The 15,285-nt window shown below is 39.1% G+C and overlaps 1 protein-coding gene across 1 annotated transcript in view; it reads left to right on the top strand.

Annotated features, from left to right (window-relative positions):
• LOC5565069 (mushroom body large-type Kenyon cell-specific protein 1) overlaps window positions 1–15,285 on the top strand; it is a 602,053-nt gene that overhangs the window by 172,722 nt on the left and 414,046 nt on the right. The gene's annotated exons all lie outside the window — the stretch shown is intronic.

Below are 15,285 nucleotides of genomic sequence, written 5' to 3'. Positions count from 1 at the left end.
AAATATGAAAAAAAAACATTCAACAGATTACTTAGATATAATAAGTTAATGAGATGATGAAAATGATTTTTGAAAAAGTGATGAAAGAGTTGAAATGTTGTTGTTGTTTACACGTAAGAGGCTATGTTTCATAGTATGACTCAAACTTATTACGCTTCTTTCGATGTAAAATAGGATGTTTGCAAACAGGTTTTGTATACACAATGACATTTCGATTTACATAATGACAGCTAATGCCGAGATGATTCAAAAGTAATTTCCAAATCGACTTCAAACGCGTTTCAAAAATTGTTCTGAGGCACTAAACACTTTGGAAAAATTCATTGCAGAACGAGAGAGAAGCAGATAGAAAATGTTTAAAATTTGTATTCAAACTGTAAAATAGTTCTTTTTTTATTTTGTTATTTACTCACTGTCTTGGATCTAGAACGATTCCCCAGACTGTCTCTTACTCTAAAACTCTAATTCTTCTTTTGAAAACAGATTTGGATACCTTAAAGTCAAAATTAAATAATAAATAATCGGGAATTCTGTGACTATTGTGGGTTTCAGTGACTAATAGATCCACCAAAATTCTTTTTTTTAGTCAAACTAACATTCTTCAGTGTTTGATCTGTGTATCACCAATATGTTGGCTCCAGGTGCATGCCTCAAAAACCGTTCATCTGACATCGCTGCCTTTTCGCCATCATCAACATGACTAGGGCCAAGTGCAAGTGTCTTACGAACAAGTACCTAACTTTGAACGGACGGATGGACAGATTCATTTTTTTTCTTTCGTTCATTATAGAGAGACCTACTCAATCGAATCGGCGTTGGGTTACACACATATTTTGCAATAGGCGAACAACGTTCAGATACTAATGTGGTGTGTACAATAATAGGCAATGGCCAAAGTAGGCATCAGCTGCTGCTGCTGCTGAAAAAAACCGGACCCCGGCCTGCTTCGATCGCGGGCGAGTAAATATTTGACATTGACTTAAATGTGCAAATGCCTTTTTTTCAGTCGTTTCTCGCGAAGTAAGTAGCTTCCAACAAGGTACTAAATGGCGCACGATTGAAGGGTCGGCGGGAAGGGCCACATGGTGGAAGGGTGCGAAAATAGTCAAGTATCGTAAGCTGAGGTTACATTGATTAGATTTTTGGATATATCTTCAATTTTTTTTTACTGAAAAGATACATGTTGCAAGTTTTATATTTTTTAAATAGATAGTGGCACCCATCGCTTGTGACTTTGTACTGTATGTTACTTCCAGGAAGTTTTTTGTGTGTTCTAAAATAAGCGATTTTGGATTTAGCTGATTTGGGGTAAAATATGGTGGATAATATTGAAAATATCGCAACTTACAAAAATCATGGCCGATTCGAATTGAAAGGTCAAACTCTCACAAGTCATTAAGTTTTTGAGTTGTTTTTAAATTATAAACGACTTGAACCACGTAATACGTCTAAAGGTGTGCAAGTACCTCAAGAAGTTTTGCATTCTTTATAATAATTCGTTTCTTACTTTTATAATTTTTATAAATACGTCTAAAAAACAACCTATCTTTTAAAAAAAAACCTGAATTTTCACAAGCTTATGAATATAAGAGGGGCACCATTTATGCATTGAAAATGTTCAAATAAAAATGTCGATTTGATTTTTTTTACGAGGAGGGTCATTCCGATCAATATTACCCCGCTGCTCAATGTTACTCCATTTTACGGTGCCTTATTTTTCAGTGTGAGCGCGAAACGCGAAAAACAAATGAAGGCAAAATATTTATATATGGTAAAATCGAAAATATGTAGAATAGCTCTGGTGGTAGGATGGTGAGGGTTCGCAGGCAGTGTGGCTGCGACGCAGATGTATTTAGCAGTTGCTTTAGGACGAGTGAGTGAAATGAAACCTTCTGGAAGGTGCGATTTGCTAGGTTTTTAGAGGCTTTTTTGAGACGGTTTTGCAACCGGTGCTAAGTGGGTCTCGTGGTCACTTGGGAGGCAATTATCCGCGACGAGTGAATTTTAGCGGATCGATGACGTTATTTGGTGTTGTCTTGTTTTGAATGCATAATTTTCAAACGGTACAACGATTATTGCACAATTCAAGGCAAAGAACTCTTAAGGTGAAAATGCAAGGAAGCCAAACCTAAAATTTTCAAGAGCACGAATCCGAAGAACCAATCATTTGTTTACAATCGATTTGTCATTTGCTGGAAGTGACCAGCTTAAACGAATGTTCAGTTCTACAGACTTCTGAGAGAAGCTCCCAAAGCTTCTGAGAGAAGCTTCCAAAGCTTCCCAGAGAAGCTTTCAAAGCTTCCGAAAGAAGCTTCCAAAGCTTCCGAGAGAAGCTTCCAAGGCTTCCGAGAGAAGCTTCCAAAATTTTTGAGAGCAACTTCAAAAGATTAAGAAAAAAGCTTCCAAAGCTTCTGAGAAAATTTTACCAAAGCTTCTGAGAGAAGCTTCCAAAGCTTCGGAGAGAAGCTTCCAAGCTTCTGAGAAAATTTCCCGAATCTTCTGAGAGAAACTTCCAAGCTCATAAAAGAAGCTTCCAAAGCTTCTAAAAGAAGCTTCCAAAACTTTTGAAAAAAGCTTCCAAAGCTTCTGAGAGAAGCTTCCAAAGCTTCTGGGAGAAGCTTCCAAGCTTCTGGGAGAAGCTTCCAAGCTTCTTGGAGAAGCTTCCAAGCTTCTGGGAGAAGCTTCCAAGCTTCTGGGAGAAGCTTCCAAGCTTCCAGGAGAAGCTTCCAAGCTTCCAGGAGAAGCTTCCAAGCTTCCAGGAAAAGCTTCCAAACTTCCAGGAGAAGCTTCCAAGCTTCTGGGAGAAGCTTCCAAGCTTCTGGGAGAAGCTTCCAAGCTTCTGGGAGAAGCTTCCAAGCTTCTGGGAGAAGCTTCCAAGCTTCTGGGAGAAGCTTCCAAGCTTCTGGGAGAAGCTTCCAAGCTTCTGGGAGAAGCTTCCAAGCTTCTGGGAGAAGCTTCCAAGCTTCTGGGAGAAGCTTCCAAGCTTCTGGGAGAAGCTTCCAAGCTTCTGGGAGAAGCTTCCAAGCTTCTGGGAGAAGCTTCCAAGCTTCTGGGAGAAGCTTCCAAGCTTCTGGGAGAAGCTTCCAAGCTTCTGGGAGAAGCTTCCAAGCTTCTGGGAGAAGCTTCCAAGCTTCTGGGAGAAGCTTCCAAGCTTCTGGGAGAAGCTTCCAAGCTTCTGGGAGAAGCTTCCAAGCTTCTGGGAGAAGCTTCCAAGCTTCTGGGAGAAGCTTCCAAGCTTCTGGGAGAAGCTTCCAAGCTTCTGGGAGAAGCTTCCAAGCTTCTGGGAGAAGCTTCCAAGCTTCTGGGAGAAGCTTCCAAGCTTCTGGGAGAAGCTTCCAAGCTTCTGGGAGAAGCTTCCAAGCTTCTGGAGAAGCTTCCAAGCTTCTGGGAGAAGCTTCCAAGCTTCTGGGAGAAGCTTCCAAGCTTCTGGAGAGAAGCTTCCAAGCTTCTGAGAGAAGCTTCCAAGCTTCTGAGAGAAGCTTCCAAGCTTCTGAGAGAAGCTTCCAAGCTTCTGAGAGAAGCTTCCAAGCTTCTGAGAGAAGCTTCCAAGCTTCTGAGAGAAGCTTCCAAGCTTCTGAGAGAAGCTTCCAAGCTTCTGAGAGAAGCTTCCAAGCTTCTGAGAGAAGCTTCCAAGCTTCTGAGAGAAGCTTCCAAGCTTCTGAGAGAAGCTTCCAAGCTTCTGAGAGAAGCTTCCAAGCTTCTGAGAGAAGCTTCCAAGCTTCTGAGAGAAGCTTCCAAGCTTCTGAGAGGAGCTTCCAAGCTTCTGAGAGAAGCTTCCAAGCTTCTGAGAGAAGCTTCCAAGCTTCTGAGAGAAGCTTCCAAGCTTCTGAGAGAAGCTTCCAAGCTTCTGAGAGAAGCTTCCAAGCTTCTGGGAGAAGCTTCCAAGCTTCTGAGAGAAGCTTCCAAGCTTCTGAGAGAAGCTTCCAAGCTTCTGAGAGAAGCTTCCAAGCTTCTGAGAGAAGCTTTCAAGCTTCTGAGAGAAGCTTCCAAGCTTCTGAGAGAAGCTTCCAAGCTTCTGAGAGAAGCTTCCAAGCTTCTGAGAGAAGCTTCCAAGCTTCTGAGAGAAGCTTCCAAGCTTCTGAGAGAAGCTTCCAAGCTTCTGAGAGAAGCTTCCAAGCTTCTGAGAGAAGCTTCCAAAGTTTCTGAGAGTTGCTTCCAAAGCTTCTGAGAGAAGCTTTCAAAGCTTCTGATAGAAGCTTTCAATGTTTTTGAGAGAGGCCATACCTTTTGAGAGAAGTTTCCAAAGTGTCTGAGAGAAGCTTCCAAAACTTTTGAAAGAAATCGTTCTTTTTCTGATTCTTGACTTGTTGTTTTTCACTTTTTCAAACCTTCCTTTGCAGAAACATGAAAGCTGTTATTTTAAAGTTGCGTGTATTTTTCAGTACATGTTGACATCGCATACGATTATTTCGTGCTTCACGAATCCATCAGAGATTATTAATAGTTGTTTCATTTGATTGCGAAATTTCGCTAGCTGCCACTTGTCGAATCCGATCATCAAACGAAACCCCTTCGGTTGTCTTCTCACTCACTCAAAACTTTGACAGTTTGTTAATTTAAAAATCTTCCCGTTTTTTTTTCACATTTCGTGCAACAGCCCGGGTGATGCTTTTTGTTCCGAGCTGCATTGTCGCCATCCAGGCGTTCGAATCTCTCCGAGCATCATCATCCTCATCGTCAGCTTCGGAGCAACACGAATATTTTAATATCATTTTTCAGCATGAAAATGAGATTTTTTTGTTCGACTCCCTTGGGGTAGGAGGTAAACGAGACCCCCTCGCTTCCTCTGGCCCTGGCCGTTAATGGCATTTTCTTAAAAATATACGACAAAAAGAATGATTCACTCTGGGGTGGTAGCCGAGGAAAAAATGGATGCTCTGCTGGTGCACTGGTTCCCGGAAAATGGCAAGAAATGGGAGGCAACGCGCAGTCCTGGTGAAAAATGCTGAAATAAACAACGTTCGCTCCCTCTTGACGCTCTTTGGTCCCGGCAGAGTCTCAGTCTTGGCGTCCGACCAGGGAAAAATATTATCCTATATAAATAATAAAAATAATGCACCGTCCAACGCCAGTCGGTTCCCGGGCATCCTCCCGGTTTTGTACATTGGCGTAGAAGCGGAGGGTCAGGCAAAAACAAAAGTTTGGTTTCGGGCTTGGACTTGGACTTGAACCTGGACTTGGACTTGGACTTGGACTTGGCTTTGATTTGAAAATTCATCACCCAAAAATAATTCTAGCTATGCCGCTGGCTCTGCGTGCTTCGTAACACATTATGACGGAGCAGGAGCAGCATTCGAAACACACCCACCGTTTCAAAAGGACGAATCCATTTTAGTGTAATAACGTGCTACTAAATTTATTAATATACCACCCCATTCCCGCCAAGGCTCACTCCCCGCAAAGTCACAACCACTGAATAATTGATACCAAACTTGGACACGACCCAAACCGACCGGAGCCGGACTAACATTTAGACATCACCTGTCGAATGCATCAAATTTTCATAATTATAATTGACAGCGACATTTCGCCAGCCAGTAGATAAATCGATGAGGACGACGACAGTGCGACGCCTGGGGGTTCGCTTTTTGCCGTGCACGCGGGATCTACTGTTGTATTGCACTTTGTGGGCGAAATTTGAACGAAAAAAAGTGACAAGTTCTCACACTCCAGGAGCGACCGCAGGACACAGACACCGGAACACCGAAATGTGGGGTTCAGTTCAATTCAGTTGCACGTCAAACATATTAGAGCTTGGAGTGGTGGAATGGTGGTTCCTCCTCATCGTCACTTTTTATTCCGATAACATTTTTATATTTCTACTTCACACTAATACGGAATCATCACATTCATGTCATTCTCTTGCATTGAACTATGTTGCATTGAGAGGTTGCAGAAAGGTCACATCGCACTGCACAGGAAGCTGCTCGGCAATAAGACGAACCAAACTAAGGGTTAAATGGGACGTGAAATGTAAAAAGTGCGCACTCTATTATCAGTATCAGGAAGATGCAACATGAAGCGTAGAAGATGAAAAGAGAAGATAGCGCCACGATGTATACTATTTTTAGGTTTCCACTAGCTGTTGTTTGTCCAAATGTATTGTTCCGCGATGATGTCACAGGAAGAATAGCGGTGTTCATGCTGGATTGCTTCATCTGTAGTCCAGTGTTCTTTTAGACATGCCATTTACTGTACAGAAATTGTAACCTTCGATGAAGTTTACAAAGCGGAAATTTATATTTCACTTTGCCTAAAAATTTATATGATTGTTATTGTCGTTAAATGTAAACTGGGCGCACAAGAATATTTTGGATTATATAAAAATTGTTAAAAAGAAAAAATAAATGTTTCGTTTGTTCGACCCTGAGATAAGAGCGAAACAGGTGAACTAGTTTGGAACGTGTGAACGTCCACTCCACAGACGTTGGGATGTCACGAGCAGTATTAAAGTTAAGTGTTTACCGCATTACGAAAGGGTTTTTGAATCTTTTTTTTTTTCAGAAAACTGTTGCTTGTGCTCTACAATTCTCCTGAAATTTCTGTACTCAGGAATTCAGTGGGGACGCATAGTAACTGATGATTACCGTTTGGTTTCTATGAACCCGAATATTAAAAATCTAATTAGCTGTGTGTATTCTATAACGCAGAGCACATGAACATCTTGCCCAAACCATGACAGATTTTTCTTTAAAAGGCTTTCTCGATTTTAATGTAGAATCTTCCAGCTTCCGGAAGTAAGCTTTACAGCATCTAGAAGAGAAACTCGGAAGCTTCTGAAACAGACGTCTTACAACTTCTGAAATAAAAGCTCTACAGCTTCTGGAAAACAAGTTTGCCAGGTTTCTGGAAGATAAGCTCTATAGCTTCTGGAAGAGAAACTCTCCAGATTCTGGGAGAGAAGCTTTTCGGCATATGAAAGAGAAACTCCCCAGTTTTTGAAAGAGAAGCTCTCCAACTTCTGAAAGAGAAATTCTACAGCTTCTGAAAGAGAAGCTCTACAGCTTTAGGAAGAGAAGCTTTACAACTTCTGGGTTATAAGCTCTACATTAGGGCGGTTCAAAATTTTAAAAAAGTTTGAAAGTCCAATCTCCCATGTCTTTCTTACCACCCTTACCATAAAAGCAGAGTTCTGTGAAATTTTCAGCTTTCTACTTGGTGATTCAAAGGTGGCGCAAGGACAAAGTAGGTTTATATGGAAATTACTATGGAGAAATTTTGAAAAATGTTCCAAACACGTTAGTACTTCAATTTTCAATACAAACTTTTATCCCATAGTGGAAACTCATTCTCCAAACCATAACAAAGAAATTTGCTGAAGAGCATAATTCAATCCGACGGGTAAGAGAAGAAATATTGACGAGTTTGTTTGCTATTAATAAGCTTCATATGGGATTATAGCCCAGTAAACATCAAAAAGGTTTGAAGATTTAGTTTTCAATATGGGATAATAAGTTTGCACCAATATTACATTACTTTATTATGTATGGAACTTTTTTCAAAATTTCTTCATAGTAATTTTGCATATAAACCTACTTTGTCCTTGGGCCTCCTTTAAATCACCACCGAAGAAGCTGAAAGTTTCACAGAACACTATTTTTATGGTAAGAAAGGTAGAAAAGACATATGATTTTCAAATATTTTTTAATTTTGAATCGCCCTACTCTACATCTTCTAGGAAGAAGGCTCAACCGCTTCTGGAGGATAAGCTTTCCAAATTCTGGAAGTGAAGCTTTCCAGCTTTTGGATTTGAAGCTTTATAGCTTCTGGAAGAGAAGCTCTTGGGCTTATGGAAGAGCGGCTCCCCAGCTTCTGGAAGAGGAACCCTTCAGCTTCTGGAAAAAAAAAACTCTCCAGCTCCTGGAAGAAAAACCCCTCAGCTTTTTGAAGAGAAGCTCTCCAGCTTCTGCTTAGCTTAGCTTAGACTGACTACACCTATCAATGGTTGCTACTCCGTGATTGACCGAAGTCAATGAAAATGCACAAATAATCAACTAGAAGTTAGGCTGGAATTGCCCATAATCTTCTTCAGTGTGCATAATTCAGTGCCTCTATTTATACAGGGGGTGGGATTGGAGAAAGGAATTTTAGTGTGTAACCTCTGCTATATGGAGACCGTGTTTGCCTCTGCATCTCCGCAAAGGTAACTGGGAGGGATGTTCGTTAATGGGGAGGATCGTTGGGTCACAGGATTCACTTTGATAAGCGATTAGACCATGATAAATAATTATTTGTGAGATATGAACATGCCTATATATAAATACAATATTTTCATTTGATATGAACAATATCTATGTAGAGGAAAAATTATGCCGACACTTGAGGTGACAAACCATTCAAAGTTTGATGAACAAATACCTAAATGTAATCTTCTTAACACGCTTATTCTTATGCCGACACTTGGCGAACCATCCAAAGTTTGTTGAATAAAGTGAACCTTTCTCAAGTCTACACTTGTAGTGTCGAACCATTCAAAGTTTTTTTTTTAATTACAAAAATAAAGGTAAAAAGAAAAAGGTGTTTTGAAAAACAAATGTTAAACATAAATTATTTATGAATCAAAGTTTATGTCGACACTCACAATGACGAACCATTCATTGTTTGTTGAAACATCATATTTATGTCCCACCGTTGTAACGATTAAATGTGCAGTCATACATATTTTATAGGTTAGAAATAGTAGCATGAAACGAGCTCACCAAATGATCCGTCATCCTTGACTGAGGCACAAACAACCCACTTTCAGCTTCACTCGTTTGCTCAGCTATATAAAAGCTCTCAGAGAAAATAGGCGCGCGACCCGAGGGGGAAAACAACTGACGACTTCTCGGGCTTTCTTGACGCACTGCCCAGAAGCAAGCGTCAAGGTCGAAAGATCAAACACTACTCCTGAAGAGAAGCTCTCCAGCTTCTGGAACAGAAACCCCTCAGCTTACTGAAGAAATGCTCTCCAGAGTCTGAAAGCAAAGCTCTTCAGCTTTTGGAAAAAGAAGATCTCCAGCTTCTTATAGAGAAGCTCTACAGCTTATGGAAGAGAAGCTCTACAACTTCTGGAAGTAAAGCTTTCCAGCTTTTTGATTAGAAGCTCTACATCTTCCGAAAAAGTAAATCTTCAACTTCTGGAAGAGAAGCGCTGCAGCTTCTAGAAGACAAGCTCTTCGGCTTATGGAATAGCAGCTTCCCAGCTTCCGAAAGACAAGCTCTTCATTTTATGGAAGAGAAGCTCTTCAGCTGCTGTAAGGGAAGTTATCCAGCTTGTAAAAGAGAAGATCTCCAGCTTCCGTAAGAGAAGATCTCCTACTTCTGTTAGAGAAACCCCTCAGCTTCTTGAAGAGAAGTACTCCAGCCTATGGAAGAGAAGATGTACAACTTCTGGAACAGTAGCTCTTTATTTTCTGGAGAGGAAGCTCTACAGCTTCTGGAAGTGAAGCTTTCCTCTCTAACTTCTGGAAGTGAAGCTTTCCAGCTTTTGGATTTGAAGCTTTAAAGCTTTTGGATTTGAAACTTTAAAGCTTCTGGAAGAGAAGCTCTACAGCTTCTGTAAGATAAGCTCTCCAACTTCTGGAAGTGAAAATGTCCAGCTTTTGAATTTAAAGTTTTACAGCTTCTGGAAGTGAAGCTCTGAAGCTTCTGGAACAGAAACCCTTCAGCTTCTGGAAGAAAACCTTGTTTTGGAAAAAAAAAAGCTCTTAACCTTTGGTAGAGAAGCGCTCCAGCTTCTGAAAGAGAAGATCTCAAGCTTCTGAAAGAGAAGCTCTACATCTTCTGGAAATAATAATCTTTCCAACTTCTGGGAGTGTAGCTTTCCAGCTTTTGGGTTTGAAGCTATACATTTTCTAGAAGAGTAGCTCTACAACTTCTGGAAGAGAAGCTCTTAGGCTTATGGAAAAGCAGCTCCCCAGCTTCCGAAAGACAAGCTCCCAGTTTATGGAAAAGATGCTCTTTAGCTTATGGAAAAAAAAACTCTCCAGCTCCTGGAAGAAAAACCCCTCTGCTTTTTGAAGAGGAGCTTTCCAGCTTCTGGGACAGAAACCCCTCAGCTTACTGAAGAAATTCTCTCCAGAGTCTGAAAGAGAAGCTTTCAAGATTCTGAAAGAGAAGCTCTACTGCTTCTAGAAGAGAAGGTCTAAAGCTTTTGGAAGAGAAACTCTACAACTTCGGGAACAGAAGCTCTTTATCTTCTGGAAAGGAAGCTCTACAGCTTCTATAGGATAAGCTCTTCAACTTCTGGAAGTGAAACTCTCCAGCTTTTGGATTTGAAGCTCTACATCTTCTGGAAGAGTAATCTTACAACTTCTGGAAGAGCAGCTTCTCAGCGTTCGAAAGACATGCTCCCAGTTTTATGGAAGAGAAGCAGGGTTGCCACATATACAGATTTATCTGTATTTACCGATTTTCTCGAATATATTGTGACCAAGAATCTGTATATACAGGTTACAGACTTTGTGGAAAAATACAGATATACAGATTCTGTATACAGAATTTGGTCAAAATTAAACAGATTTATACAGATTTTTGAGAGAAATGGAAATTTGTATTTTTGAAAACCTTAAAATTTAATCTATGATATGACAATGACAATGTAGTATGACAATATAGTAACAAATGATTGGTATTTACAAAAAAATCTTGCATAATTTTAACTTCTATTCTAATTTTTAGACATACAGATTCGAAATGCAGATATTTTGTGCTAGGATACAGAAATACAGATAATTGAAGGAAAAATACAGATTTTAATGTGGCAACCCTGAAGAAAAGCTCATTATCTTATGGAAGAGAAGTTCTCCAGCTTCTGGAACAGAAACCGTTCAGCTTCTTAAAGAGAAACTCCCCAGCTTCTGGAATTGAAACCCGTTAGCTTCTGGAAGAGAAGCACTCCAGCATATGGTAGAGACGCTCTATAGCTACTAGAAAAAAATGCTCTCCAGAGTCTGAAAGAGAAGCTCTCCAGCTTCTGGAAGAGAAACCCCTCAGCTTCTTGAAGAAACCCTTCCAGATTCTGGAAGAGAAGGCTTCCAGGGTGGTAGGTCATTTAGCATTATGAGTCCAAAACCAAGAATTTCTAAAGATCACATTCGTTTTCACGTTTTTTTTTTGAATCTTTCTGATGACATAAGGCTTATTGTGGAGTCAATTAAAACAAAATGTCACTTTATTCAACAATCATATGCTCTTGAACAAACTAAAGCACATTAGGAAAGTTATGGCCAATAGTATTTTGTTATTTATCCAGAAATAACCCTTCTTTAAGATATTACTTCTTCTTTAGAGTTCCGCTATTGGAATATATTTTAGCACTGAAGATTTAGATAAATTTAGCACAAATTTACCCTTTTTTTAAAAATTCTTTGTTTATTTTTTAAATATGATATAACCATAATTATAGGTATAAAAACTGTTGATTTAAACTTTAAGTAAATTTCACCTTCTTCTATACATAGGCTGTTCTTTGGAGCTATACTTTTTAGATCTTTTTTTTTTTTGTATCCAATTGACAAAAGGGCGCAATCGATAACATTGATCTGCTTAAGTTATCAGCGAGAAGAGAAATTGATTCCTGCAGCTACTTCGATGAGTTGTGTTACTTTTCCCCGAATATCGCGCTTCTCCGAATAGCCCACTTCCTCGAAAAGTTTTTGGAACTCATAATTGTTCTCAACTTTATATATTTCAGGGTGGTAAACGAACTGGTCATTTGATATGCACCCTTTTTTATTTAATTGGCGGTTCTTTCGAGTTTTACCGTCCTCAGCATTTTTGCCAGAATGACAGAATACCTCCTTCTTTTGATTGCTTATCGTTCTTTCTCGTTTACCACCTAGCCACTGAAGACTATTATAGCACCTATTTAAACTACACCACTTTTCGGGGAAACGGGTCAATCGGGAAAACGGTATTCAGGGAAATAAGGTCATTCGGGGAAAAGTAGCACAATATTTTCGATAATTCTGAACGCATTTTTTTTATGTCTTTTTGTTTTATTATGCCGCAATATTTTTTCTTCTATTGGTTTAATTATAAATGTTGCCGTCTTATAAATATAGGCTGTTCTTAATATTTGTACTGTTTGCAATTTAATTATTTAGTTAAGCTAAATTTAAACCATTATTGTTCTCTCAGCCTAACTTAAAGAATACCACATTTTTGAAAGAAAATCTTTTGAACCATTCAATAACCTTTTTAATTTTGCAAGTGTACAACACTTCCAATTTTAAAAATTTTATTGAATCGGTCAAAAGTTTTGCCACAAATATTTTCTTTTAAACATGTGATTTTCTTTTGAGTTAGGCTTTGAGAAGATTTGTTTTCGTAAGAGCCTTAAACATTTTAAACGAACTTTCTTTGGCAATTTACTACGCAACAAGTTCAAAGATATTCTATGTTCTGGGATGTGGAGAAAATTATTATTCCGAAAAGATCTTCCAGACCCGGCACGAGATTTATTTATTATGCTCTCTAATGTCACAACAATTTATGATATTCATACCTTGGAATATCTCTGAACGACTACCACGCTTGTTGGGAACCTACGAAAAAAAAATTGCTATGGGCTCGGTGGTGTTGATCTCGGCAAAAGCTTCGAAAATGCCGATATTCATTCTAATTCAATCATTATGCCAAACGACTTTATGCCAAATTGCCTTATGCCAAACAGCCTTATGCCAAATTGCCTTATGAAAAACGGGGTACAATCGGCTTCCAGCTTCTGAAAGAAAAGCTCTTATGCTTCTGGATGAGAAACCCCTCAGCAGAAGCACTCCAGCTTATGAAAGAGAAGATGTACATTTTCACGAACAGAAGCTCTTTATCTTCTGGGAAGGAAGCTCTACAGCTTCTGGAAGATAAGCTCTCCAACTTCTGGAAGTGATGCTTTCCAGCTTTTGGATTTGAAACTTTACAGCTTCTGGAAGAGAAGCTTTGCAGCTTCTGGAAGAGAATCTTTCTAGTATTGAGAAGAACATGATTTATTTACTGGAAGCGAAATCTTCCAGCTTCAAGAAAAGAAACTTTTAAGCTTCTGGAGAAGAAACTTCCCAGCTTCTGAAAGAGAAGATTTCCAGTTGCTTCAAAAGTAAATTTCTAGCTTCAAGAAGGGATGCCAATTTTTATAGTGATTTAAGCATTAAGAAATAAAGTATCCAGCTTCTTTAAAGAATGCTCTCAAGCTTGTGGTTGATTAGCTTTTTACTTATGAAAAACTAGTTCTCAAGCTTTTAAAAGAAATAGTTTGACTTTTATGCTAGAGAAGCTCTCCAGATTTGGAGTAAAAAAAATACTCGCCAGAAAAAAAGCACTAAGGAATGTTTAATATCATGCACAGATTTCTATTGGTTTTCTAGTTTATGTTTTTTTTTCTTTTCTAGGCAGTGCCTTCTAAAATGTTTGGGATAATCAGCTTGAGCATGAGCTTGATTGGCCAGGATCGTCAAATCAGCTGCACACACACAAGGAACCAACCAGATGACTGCTTGGGACTAAAAGACACCCACATTGTATAAGTGCTGGTGATCTACTATTTTTTGGTAATAATGGTCCCTGCCATGTCAGATTTCAGACAAGAAGGGGGAGAAATTGATGTTGCATTCATAACTGGTTTATTGCAGTCCACTGCATCTACGCAGTTTTTGACGGATGGTATAGGTATTAGTAAGGTAATTTAAAACAGAGACGCTTGCCTTGGTTAGCAGACTGCTTATGTATCAGGCGTAAGGAATGGCGTGCTATTATGATGTAAGATTGGAAGCGTAGGGAAATGGTTTCTGATCTGTTTCAGGTTCAAGGAATTTCTATGAACGTATAGATTAAGTGCGATAGATTAAAAGTGGTGTATAGAAGCATGTGATAACAATTAAAATTATATAAGAAAAGGTTCGGCCCTAGGAATGAATTCATGATCTACTGCTTATGAAGCAGTCCATTTGACCACCAACCTCGTATCTTTGCTGGGGTAATCAGCATATTACCTCCTGAAGATTTTCTTGACAGATCTCATTAATGTAAATCATCCAAACAGATAAATTATTGGAAGGGCAAGCATGAAATACGAAATCTCTTGATTCTGGACAGTGAATCGATTGTCACCCAACGCGCAGCAACAAAGAAATTGTCATCTCCTATTCTTGTTGCAACAATTTTATTCCGCAACATTAGTTTATCACCACTTGAACAGAATATAACAAAGATCAATCACCACATGCGCAGAGATTTTCTGGACTTCGCATTGCAGTTTTCGAGAACATTCTCCGTCTTGGTAAACATTCATACGCTATCTAACAGCATCCATAACACAAATTTAGTTTTGCGATTAAAATAACTGATTAATCGCGAGTTTGGAAAGGGCGCAACAATGTTGTGCCCTGTGATTGTCATGACAATTTTGCTTTTGATTGTATCTATATCCGCAAAAGTTGAGACAATCGGTTGTGAGCGAGCTTGCATTGATGTTTGTTTTTCTTCTGTTTTAATGATAATTTGATTCACTGATAATAACAAAGTTGACATAAAGACATCCATGTTACTTTCAGCTGTTTAGAAAATTATGGCACATGAAGTAATAGAGCAAAATCTAGAAAGCAGTGAAAAATGTACTGCGATCTGTCGAACTTGGGTACTAAGTATAGTATCAAGGCACCAAATGTAGTACTAGAATTGATACCCATTCTTAACCCGACTACTATGTTTTGATTTCGTCTTTGATAATACGTTAGTTCGTTATCAAAAAATATTTTGCAACGTTATAGCATTACATTTTCATTGGGACAGAATCAGCTTCTTAGCTTGGTATTCTTAGAGCACTTCCACATTCCATTAATCAAGTAGTTATTCATGTGGTGAAGGGTGTGTCTGGCCAGAGACCACGGTCCATACAAATTATAGTTTAAACAGGAAACTGTGAGGAGGTATAGGGGTCCGGAAAAAAAATAAACACGTTGTTCGTGGACAGCCCCTTAATCGAGAGATTTCTTTGCCAAAATTGAAGTAGAAATAGAATTCAAGAAATATTCTATTACGAAAGGATCCTGTACCGACCAGGAATCGAACCCAGACACCTTCACCATGGCTTTACTCTAATACTAGAATGTTTCATACGAGATCCATATTCATATTTCTGCAGCATTAAACTACTGCCATGCACTTCTTCACACAGTGCCATAAACCAAAATGCTCTTTCTTTCCTCTTAACCAGCGATAATTTCCCGCAACCCCATAAAATATTCTGTCACATTGCCGAATGACTGCACTCATATTTCGGCTCCCCTCCACCATCATAACTACACATAT

This window comes from Aedes aegypti, chromosome 1, assembly GCF_002204515.2.
Source record: "Aedes aegypti strain LVP_AGWG chromosome 1, AaegL5.0 Primary Assembly, whole genome shotgun sequence".
NCBI lineage: Eukaryota > Metazoa > Arthropoda > Insecta > Diptera > Culicidae > Aedes > Aedes aegypti.
Note: the sequence above shows the minus strand (reverse complement) of the source record. Positions and strands in the feature narration are given on the sequence as shown.